The sequence below is a fragment of the Dromaius novaehollandiae genome, chromosome 29, assembly GCF_036370855.1.
Source record: "Dromaius novaehollandiae isolate bDroNov1 chromosome 29, bDroNov1.hap1, whole genome shotgun sequence".
Classification (NCBI taxonomy): domain Eukaryota; kingdom Metazoa; phylum Chordata; class Aves; order Casuariiformes; family Dromaiidae; genus Dromaius; species Dromaius novaehollandiae.
In genome coordinates, this window is record NC_088126.1 from 898,079 (window position 1) to 909,093 (window position 11,015).

The 11,015-nt window shown below is 45.3% G+C and overlaps 1 long non-coding RNA gene across 1 annotated transcript; it reads right to left on the reverse strand.

The window, feature by feature from the left end:
• Positions 1-7,251: 7,251 nt before the first annotated feature.
• Positions 7,252-9,178, reverse strand: LOC135323917 (uncharacterized). Its single transcript, XR_010385404.1, has 2 exons — positions 9,097-9,178; positions 7,252-7,810 (listed from the first exon to the last, which is right to left on the reverse strand). It is a non-coding gene; the product is annotated as an uncharacterized LOC135323917 (long non-coding RNA).
• Between the last annotated feature and the right edge of the window lie 1,837 nt (positions 9,179-11,015).

Genomic DNA, 11,015 nt, shown 5'->3' on the forward strand with positions numbered 1-11,015 from the left:
ACTTACAACTCAAAAGTGTTGACTCCTACCCTGCGTGCTGCCCCTTTGTCTGCATGGCAGGCTCTCATTTTGATTGATATGTTTTTTCATAACATGAGGAACTGTAATTAACAGTCACAACTCACATGGATTGGACTTAGAGAGGTGGAAATCTAGCTGACTAGCTCCAACACACTTAATGCCTCAACACTGGAGATGACGTTAGGAGAAGGATGTTCCCATTTGCAAGGTTTTTATTCAGTTTGTGAGTTCACCAGCTATCAGTTGTGTTTTTTTCTCTTGTGCCTCGATATTATTCTATTATTTACTTTCTTTCTAGAAGAAGAGGATTTCAAATCCTAAGAAGAAAGGATTTGAGCTCGGAAACTGTCATATATGAGCATCTTGTTTTCAGATCACTAGGAGCTTCACGCTCCTGACTTACTTGAGCAGTTTTAGAATTTTTACTCATTGCAGTGTTTCACTGTTTACTACTGAGCTTCTCTTGCAGTGGCCTAGGCCTTGACTTTAGGATAATGCAACATGTGTTTGTTCCTTTCCCATGACTTTTATTCAGGCTGGTGCTGCAGGAATTCTTTGGGAATGCTCCCTAGGTCAGTCCTGATGTGAGGGAACTAGAGGATTCCTAAAAGTTGCTTGCTGAGTTCAGAAGTCAGGAGCTACTTCTATAGAGATGGTCTTCATATCTTTCAGGGCTTATTTTTATGTCAAATTTGAAAAAAAAATAAATCTGCTACTTTGCTAGCATTTTTGTGAAATGATAATCCATTCTGAATCTGAAAACACGCCCTGGGACAGCATGTGTTTATGTTCTAGTTGCTCTTCTTGATTTTGCAAGGCCACAATTCAGCAAAAAATACAAACGAGCCCTTGTTTAGGAAAATTTGATCTGTAATCATTTGGACAGCCCGGTGAGTTGTAAGTAGTGTAGAAATGCAAGTACTGTAGAAATGTTTCCTCTAGGTTGTTAAAGAGTTATTTTTTTGGAAGATCCTTGTGTCAGTTCTCTGTCTTGCAGGGTGCATTCATTTCACCTTATTTTAGACACAAAAAGCTAGTTGTATAAAATTAAGCTGGTTGTCTAGCTCTTGCTAAAACCAATGCGGAGGAACAGGCACTGGCAGGAGTAAGCGAGTCATCCCGTTCTGGAATAGATGTCCTAGCTGGATGGCTGACAGCTGAGGAGATAAAGATAGTTTTAAGGTTGTAAAAGATAGAGAGAGGTTTAGGAGAGTTTTTAAGTGTATGTAGTTTTCAATGAAAACAGTAATTTGAAGATCAGTAAAAGAAGGAGGGTTAGAAAAGTCTTATAGGCATCTATTTGCATTTACTAGACTACTCAATACCTTTGTAATTCTGAGTCAGAGTGATAAATGAGGTGTGTGGCACTACTGAAAGAGGAAACCGAAAACGAGAATCCTTGGCTAACAGGGGTACAGATGAACACCCTATATGCTATATACAGATACATCCACCTGCCATAGAAACGTATCTTGATTTACCTGCTTTCATTCATTTTGAAACTTTAGGATGTGGGTTTTTTATGATATGTTTGAGAAACAAAGGACCAAGAAGTTGTCACTAAGAAGTCAGAAATAGAGATACCTTTCAACTACAGAGGTCAATGAATAAATAAATCGCGAACTTCTGCTACTTTCGGAAATGAAATTTTATTGTCTTATATGTACGTTTGGAGGCTGACATAGAAACATCATAAGCCACTGCCAGCAGAAATCATTCAGAGACTTTCACAGGCAGAACATAAACATGGACTTGCATGCTAAATAAATTTAAACACATCCAATTCATATTTTGATAAAACATAGAAGAGGTGTTCAAGGATTTATGCAAAAGGAAGATGAGAACAGAGAACTGACGATCCAAGCTTTGGCACTGACAGCATCCAAGGGAGGAGGGAGCTGGCAGGTCTGGGCTCGGGGCTGGATCCTGTGACTAGTACTTGGGGCACGGCGGGGGCAGCTTGCAGACGTTCTTGCTGTACTGGGGGCAGCACGGGACCGGGGGGCAGAACTGCTGCAAAGGAGGGCAGTAGCGCTGCGCGGGGGGGCAATAGCGCTGCACCGGGGTCCAGCACGGCGACACGTAGGTGTACTTCTGCACGGGCTGCCTCTGGATGGTGTAATGGCAGGAGGGGCCTGCGTCGTGGCAGGAGGACCGAGCAGCATGGCACGAGGATCGGGAGCTGTGGCAGGAGGATTCGTAGCTGTGGCAGGTCCCGCGAGAGCACATCCTTCTGGAGTACCGGCAAAGCTGTTGGGAACAGACAACATGTCACCCTGGCATGGAAAAACTGCTGTTGCCTTCTCTAATTTGCTGTGGAATTCCTAGGAAGCTCTCCATCCCTGTTAATTTCTAGTTCCTGAGGATAAGGCAATTTCAGTGCTGCTTAGGTCCTGCAAGATGACCTACATCTCCTACTAAAAACATGATCTTTTATAGATGCAATTTGCTTTTGAGAGAAAAGATCCAAAGATCCATTGCCCATACCGAGACTCAGACTCCCCTGTCCTCTCTCCTCAAAAACTGTGTCTTCTCCATAAAATCCTCTGACTGTACTTCTCTCTCTGTAGCTTCAAGTCTTTCTGCTATTTTTATTTGGTCTCAGCCTCTGCCTGCTAAGAATATATCCCACTTGTAATTTGGATTAATAAAATAGCTTGCCTACAAGGACTTGGTCTCAGGCTTGACCGATGTCCAGCGGTAAGGAGTGAATTATCATTTTCCAACTACCAAAGTTTGTATGAAAGCAGCTGGTCATTGCTCAGGAGAAACAGAAAAACTGGACTTACCCCTTCAGCAACAGGAATGAATGTGTGTAAGTGCAGAGAAGCGAATGAAGGAAACTGAGAAGAGACACCTTATATACTGTTTCAAAGGGTTATCTAGGACATGAGACATCTCTTAGCAAGTGTAACCTAATTACATATACCAGCCCATTTCTATCTGCTGTACTCAGTATTCCAACATTTTCCCTTTGATGCCTTGTGTTTTTAGCATTATAATTGTCCCATAGGTTATTAATAGCACATTAATTCCTTTACGTCTCTATGAAAGAGATTGGAAGGTATTTGTGCACCTATTTCATGCGAAGTGATGCCAATACAGAAATTATTGACAGATCTGGTCATAGACAACAAGTATCAAGCAGAAGAGATGTTTGTGATTCAGAAGTACCAGTTCCTTAAGCTGTGTGGGGATTTCACATGGACCAAGAGTTAAATGTGATTACACTTCTGCGTGAAAGAAAAAAAATTACTAATGGCAGCTCATGTGGATGATGCTTATGGCAGGAGTAATCTAGCTGAATTGCTCAATGGTACTGGATATTTTAATGAAAGATTCGGCATTAGTTGTAAGAAGTCTCTCGCTTATAATTTCAACCTATCTGCACAGAGTGTCCTATGAAAGATTTGTTTTTCTCTTGCAAAAGATGGTCTTTTGGTCTAATTTTGCAATATTATGTTTATGGCAGTGATATCAAATCCTGGAGCAGAAAGGTTTGAGCCTGCCTGACCTCGTGGAGGTGAGATTACTTTCAGCTCCCATTTTCCTCTGTCCTTCTTTAAGGTATTCCCAATTTTTCCCAAGATTTTAAATAAAGTGTATCTTTAGTTTAATTTCTCTGAAGAAATCTACTTTAAAAGCAAAGGAATTTTTAAGCATACAAAAAAGTCCATGTATTCTTTTAGTTTTGGAAATATATGAGCAAATTTCACGCTCTGATAGTCTCAAATACCCAGCAGGCCATAGAGGACTTATTTTCATTTTAACTACTTTTTCAGAAGCAGTTAAATGGTTTCTGGAGCTCATTCCTTTAGGCCCTTCTGGAACGTTTACCAGTTGTGGCTGTGAAAAGACGGGCCATGTGCCTGCTTCCAGAGTAAGGTTTAAGCTCTTTCATTTCATGATAATGTTGAAGCCAATATTTGGAGTATTAGCTGGGATGCAGACCTCTCCTAGTACTGCCGTCCTGATTACAGTATTCAGCCCTGGTGTTTCTGTAGCTCTTCCGGAAACATGCATTAGATAGGGTTACAGTTCAAGAAAAAATAAACAGAAGAGTGTAATGCGGTAGAGGTAGATGTTTCTGAATCTGGATTTTCCTGTGAATCATGGATGAACTCAGGTCTTCTGTCCCATGTCTACTTACAGGTCATGCCCATCTAACCCAGCAATTACATTTTCTTGTCGCATAAAAGGCAAAGATGTGTCAACACTGGGATGGCATTGTGGGATTAGACGTGAGGCACAACTGATTTTGAGTGATGCTCTACTGACTCACCGGGATCCCTTGAACCAGTTCATTTGCACCCGTGCTTCAGTATCACAATGTACAAAATGAACCTATAAATACTTTGCTGCAAAGTCTTATGTAGGCCTTAGTTAGGCAAAGCCTTTAGAAATCTTTGATCATGTATGGGATTAACTCTATTGTCATATGCAAGAGAGAAGATGGTAAAAAAGAGTGAGTCAGGTGTAAATGTCAGGAACCAAAGGTAGCCAATAAAAATGGCTGTGGTTGGGGGAAAACGAAGCCCCATTCTCCAGCGGTGGCTCACCACTGAAGTCTGAAACTCTATAAAGATCTCCTGTTCCAGACCGTTCCCTTTAGTTTGAATTTGCATGACCTTGTTGTTGACTAAGGTAGGTGATTAGAAAAAAGCTTATTTTTTGATTATAGATCTTTGTTTATCTACTATGTCTTGACATGGCTCTGCCTAAATCCAAACAGCTTGTTTATTACAAATAATGCAGGAGAGATACTTTCTATAGAATAATCCTTATATTTCATTGTTGACCAATATCCAATCATAGAAAATAATAATAAACACTTTTTTGGACTAAATATCTCATTTGTGGGAGGAATATTACAATATCTGAGACTTCATTCTGAAGATAATATTTTATAGACAATGACAATACAGAAAAAAAAGTCCAAATCTGCTGTAGGAAAGGTCTCTGTTTCTGATTAGCCCTACTTATCTCAAAGTTCAGTAGTCAAAAAATAGCCCTGTAAAGGTGAGGGTGGTCGAACACTGCAACAGGTTGCCCAGATAGGTTGTGGAGTCTCCATCCTTGGAGACACTCAGATCCTGACTGAACATAGTCCTGAGCAACCTGCTCTAGCTGACCTTGCTTGAGCAGGGGGGATGGACCAGATGATCTCCAGAGGTCCCTTCCATCTCCAACTAGCCTGTGATACTGTAAAAGAAATTTGCTTGCTTCCATCATAGACAGATCTTTTCTTTCAGGTTTACCCCTTGAGTCTTGACCCAAAATGACGTGCTCTTCTGGGAGGGAGTCATTCTTCAACTTGAACTCAACCTGGTACGACCCTGCAGGCTCCTGGCTGGACACCCGGCGGGCACCACTCCGCTATGCGTATGGTCCAGGCTGCGCAGCACATTGCAGCCGTGGCGGGGACTCATGCCAGGGCGGTCACGACTACCGGCACTACGGCTACCGCCGGTCAGTCTGCTCCGAGAGGTGCCGCAGCTCCTCAGCACCATGCCTTGGAAACGGGTCTTCCCAGTGTGCCAGGACCCCTGGATGCAGCTATGGGAGTTCGGGAAGATACCTGAGTGGCAGGAGGGTTGTCTGTGCTGAGCGGTGCCGGGAGCCCTCGGGGCCATGCCATGGGAACAGGGACAGCGTCCGCATCGCGCAGCGAGCAGGCTGCTGCGGCTCTGCTGGAGGGCGGCAAGGTGGGGTGGGAGCGGCCTGCTCTGAGGGGTACCGGGGCTGCGGCTGTGTGTGGGGGCCGACGCACAGCTACGGGGCCTACGGGGGATGCCATAGTCATGGGGCACCCGTCTGCTCGGATGGGTGCCAGGGAATTTATGCGGGATGCCACAATTAACAGAAGAGCAGGGTGTGCGGGGCCCCCAGCCTGGCGTGGCCTGCGATTGCCATGTTGCAGCACTGTCGCAGAGCTGCAGGTTCTTTAATACACAGCCGTGGTGGCGAGGACAGAAGTACCACGTAGTGCACCATAGCGTGCAACATGTCACGTGCAGAAACATGCTCTGAGGACCAGCCCCCTTGCCTCTCGCACTCCTAACGTTTGCCTTGGGTTTATCGTGCTTTTGTAGTCTGTTTCTTCCCCTTCATCTCCTGCTCGCTTGAATGAGGCACTGTCCAGAGAATGTCCTCTGCAGAGGCTGCCCTCCACCCAAGCATCATCGCCAATGTGGCCTGTGTGTTCTGTGGTGGGAGGGGGAAGGTGAGGACCGTTTTCCGCTGAATTTATGCAATCCCCTTTCTGGCTTCACTTTCCAGCTGTATACGCTGAGATAATAAAACTTCCAACTATGGAGAGATTTGCTGTCTCTCTTCCTCAGGCTCACACTGAGGATCCCTTCAAGTGACACAACCTGCAGTGCTCCAGGTTAGCTGACAGTGTAGGTGAAAACTTGGACTGCCTAGAAAGAATTAAGATGGGAGATTTTATCTCCCATTCCCTCAAACCTTTCTAGTCAGATTCAAACCCAGCCCAGAGCCTCATCTGGTTTGGTTTCTACCTCCTGTTTGGTGCAGGATGGGTTCAGCATCAGCAAACGGGTGTCTGAGTATCTGGGTGGACGTGGACTGTCCATGACATCGTGAAACGACCTCCCATGATTTCAGAACTGCGCATCCCTGACCTTGCATTTGCAATCATGTACCGCAACATACTAGAATGATGCTGCTCATTATTTTAATTAACAGTAATAATAAAACAAGTGCTAATAATAAGTTTCTTGTTCCTTTCAAAGACTTAGAATAAACCTTTTTTCTAATTAAATACCTAATGCATTATACACAATACTGCACTCATCCCACAGAGGCATGAATTTCCATAGCGATCTGCCTCTATGTTGACAGACACTGGAAAAGAACCTAGAGATGAATCTAGTGAAATGAGAAATACAGATGCAGGTTTTTATGGACAGTTGTCCATTTGCTATTCCCTCTTGTGGGATTAACAAGAGATGCAACTCTCTGCACCTTCAGCCCTAGACAGCTTTTCGAAATCCAGCATCTAGGTTTGTCTGGAAGATGCACGAGATATGGGTACCAAAGACCTGAGCTTTCACACGTCACTCCTATGGAAGTGCAACGGGAGGAGGGGAGGGAGGCACTGCTGCTTGCGAGCTGTAAAAAGCAGCATTCATTAACAAAGGTGGGCTTAGGAGCAACGCTAAAGATGAGGCAGAGCTAATGATGGAAGCACACACCAGGACACCAGGACACTTTGTGAGCTTTAGGTTTTAATATCATATCTTTGCTACTGGAGACAGAAGCAGGAAATCAATGGATTCAAATACTGGAACATGAGAGAATAAATCACATTTCTGACATGTTAATCCCACTTTTCATTATTAGGAGAAGGAGAGACTATTTGTGCTGGATGGAAGCGGCAGGGCCTGCCCAAGCTCAGGGCTGCATCTTGAGGAGAAGAGGAAAGAGTGCAGCCCTGTAGTGTGCGCTGACCGTGGGCTCGCCCTTGCTTCTTCACTTCTGCTGCTGCGGGGGCCACTGCACCGGCTGCTTGATCTGCTGTTGCTGCTGGCAGGGGGCAGGGGCCACTGGCACCTGGGTGACCACGGGGCCCTGAGGAGGGAGGACCACCACCGGTGTCACGTCCGGCACAGGCCTCACTTCATGGCAGATGACTTCCTCGGAGCCGTGGCAGGACGATCTCTCCTTATCGTGGCAAGAGGAGCCTCCGCTGTGGCAGGAGGAGCTCTCAGCACGGTGGCAGCCTCTGTCTCCACGGGAGCACATTTTTCAGTTGGTGCGGGGAGCCCTGAGAGGGAGAAGACCCTTGCAGTTAGAATGCACAAACGACAGTGTGCTTTCTCCTCTCTGCTTTGGGTTCAGATTTCTTCTATGTGTTTATCAGCCTGCGATTTCTGATCACTCATCTCCCAAGGCTCCACGGCATTTGCCTGTCTTCCTAGCCTGCTTCCCTGGCTTGAAGCTTCGTTCCTGCAGCGCTACATCAGCTGACACCAGCTGAATGCCTTCACGAACTCCTGCAGCAGCCTTAATCTCCATTTCTGCCAGGCACTGCATGCCATTTCCCTTGATTCCCTTTCTGTATCCCAGGAGGACTCGTGCAAGAGGCCCTGGGATTATTTCAGGGCTGTGTAACAGAAGAGCTGATGTGCTTCAGACTGCAAATTTATTTTGCACAGGCAAGAGACATTGGGGCAAAAGAGTCTCAAAATCTGGAGCCTATGTGGGCCTTTATACAGCTGGCGAATTTACAGCTGGGGCTACTGGCATTGGAGCCTCAGCAAAACACGCTCTCAAATACAGTTACTCAAAATGAGGAGAGTCCCATGCCTGCTTCACTCCTTGTCCTCTCCTCACCCCCGTGCTCCCTCTGTGCCCATGCAGACCCGCGGCATGCCACCACCCGGTTTCCTGGTAATGCTAAGGTGCAAGGGGCACGAGGAATTCATCTACCTGCACACATCCACCCTCCTTCCAAGCAGACAGGCCCACAGAGCTGAGATTTCAAGGGGGTAAAAGCACCCAGGATGGATCCTGCTGACCTGAACACTGTACAAGCTACTCTTTCCTCTTGTTTTAAAAACTGCCTTCTCAGTTCAGTCCCACATTTCTTCAAGGACATCTTGATACTTTCAAGTCCTGAAGATTTACATTTTTTAGAGGAATTTATTAAAGGAGTCAGACTTGTAAATACAGTTAAAATTCCCAGTCTAAACAGGAACTGGGCACCTAACTCCCAAGGTCTCTTCTGAAAAATCAGCCTACCATCTCTCGTTCATTCTCACATCCCATTCTTTACTTCTTTTATTTCCAGTTTGTCCTTAGAAAACTGGGAAGCCTAAACACTGAAGTAATCTGAATACTTTAGCACATAATAAGAACAATACATTTTGCTTCTTAGTATTATCAGTCTTGAAACCAATTTTGATTGAGCAAAATTGCCCTAGCCACTCAGAAAGTACCTGGCTCTCAGCAATCCCAGCATCCACAAACAGACCTATCTTTGTAAGAATCTAGCTCAGCACAGTTTAGCAAATTTTCATAGAAATTGTTAGCTATGTAGGAAGGACTTACCCTGAATGTAGCTGGGAACACTGAGAAGAGAGAGCAAAGACGAGTGAATGAGGTGCTCTCTGATGTGAGAACTTTTATACGGTTCCTAGCTCTCTTCCTGAAAATGCAATAACCCCTGAGGAGAAATGACCAATGTATTTACAAACCAGCCACACCTCTAATTATCTACCACCTTCAAAAGCTTATTCAACCTGGTTCCTTTGATTGACTTGTCATATTTTAGATTGTCTTCCTTGTGTTACACAGTTTTAATTGCCACCCTGCCCCATGTCCCCATGCAAGTGGTAATGCACGAAGAGTGAAAACTGTGTGGGTGGCCTGGCTGTCTCACTCATTGTCATGCCAGGATGAGTTTTATATTGCAAAACTGATGGTAAAGGTGGCGCTTTTGGGGTTTCTGCTCTGCTGAAACCTCTTGCCCTAAGCCTGGCGAGGAGGTGAGGTTACCATGCCTGACCATGGTTTCCTCCAACCATTTCTGGCAGGACTGGGGTTTTGCACAGCAGACAAGAGCTACCACTTTTAGGCTTTCACCAGAAAAAGGGCAGGTTTTTAGAAAGTCCTCATCACGCATCCTCTATGAATTCTTAAAGCATCTTCAAAGGTGCCTTCACCCTGTAAGATGTCTGCAACTGCCCACAGCTGTGTGACTTAGCAGTGGAGGGACTTCTGTGGCTCATTTCCCTGACTTCTTGTCACCTCCCATAGCAATAAAATGAGGATGAGGAAACCTGTGACCACTGCAGAGGACCCTGAAAGCTGAGAACACAAAGTGCTCCGTGAAAGCCAGATTATCAATACTAGTAACCTTTGAAAGTCTTGGCTTGTACTCGTGAATTCCTAAAACCTGTAGTGCAGTTTCTGAGAGTGTATTCCTTTCCTTTACACAGATTTTACAGTCATTTCACTGATTTTGACATAATTACCGCTAATCTACATAGCGGAAATCTTTCCTGGTCAATATGGAAAAGTTCCAAACAGAATTCTTCTTTTAAAATGTCATTTTTTCTAATATTTTAAATTTTTTATTTAGTCTCTCTCTAAAGCAACCACTGTCCGTGACGGGAAAGGCTCACTTACAGGTGCCGATTGGGCAAACCTTGTGTGTGTGAGCAAGCTGTGAGTAAAGCGATGAGGTCAGGGACCACTTCTCAGAGCTCACCACACATCTCAGTCTTACCCAGCTCTTCTCCAGGGCAGGCAGAGGACGGCAGGAGAGAGGAGCCTCAGTGCAAAGCAGTGGACTGCCGCAAGCATGGGGCACTAGCCTGACCCTGGTGCAGTCGGCTGTACAATCACGGCTTCGCACTCCACAGATGCTTACGGAGCATTCCCAGCTAGGGGCTGAGCTGTAACAGCCCTGGCTTTTTCTTTTCCCTCACATTAGCATCTTGACCATGCAATTTCAGCAGTTTTCATTGGATGGTTTTACCGAGCACCTCATTTTGTGTCTTAATCTCTCTGTGAACACTGCAGTCGCAAAGCTTTGGAGAGCAGAGAGTAACCGAACATCTGAAGCAGAAGAGGGGTGGCTATCACTTGCTGTCTCTAAAAATAATTTCTTTAGTTTGTGTCTAGAGGCATCTGGTAGTGACTTTCACCTTCTATGAAGATGCCAAATGTGTGTTTACCATTCAGCCTGCCTGTCTGCACACAGATGGTGGTGCACCGAAGCAGAAGAGTACGGCTTTACCAAGCACTGACACGCTGGTGGATGAGATATCTAAATTTTTACAGTCTCTAGCAACAAAAAAGCTATCATCTTCCCATACTGCGCAGGGAGTGAGGCGGGGAGGAAATATGCATGTGCAAACGTGTATGTGTGTGTGTGTGTGTGTGTAAAATTCAGACTCCACCTATTTCCAGCTTCCCGCTGCAGGCGAGCCGTGGGTGTGGGGAGAAGCCCTCTGCAGCGCCGC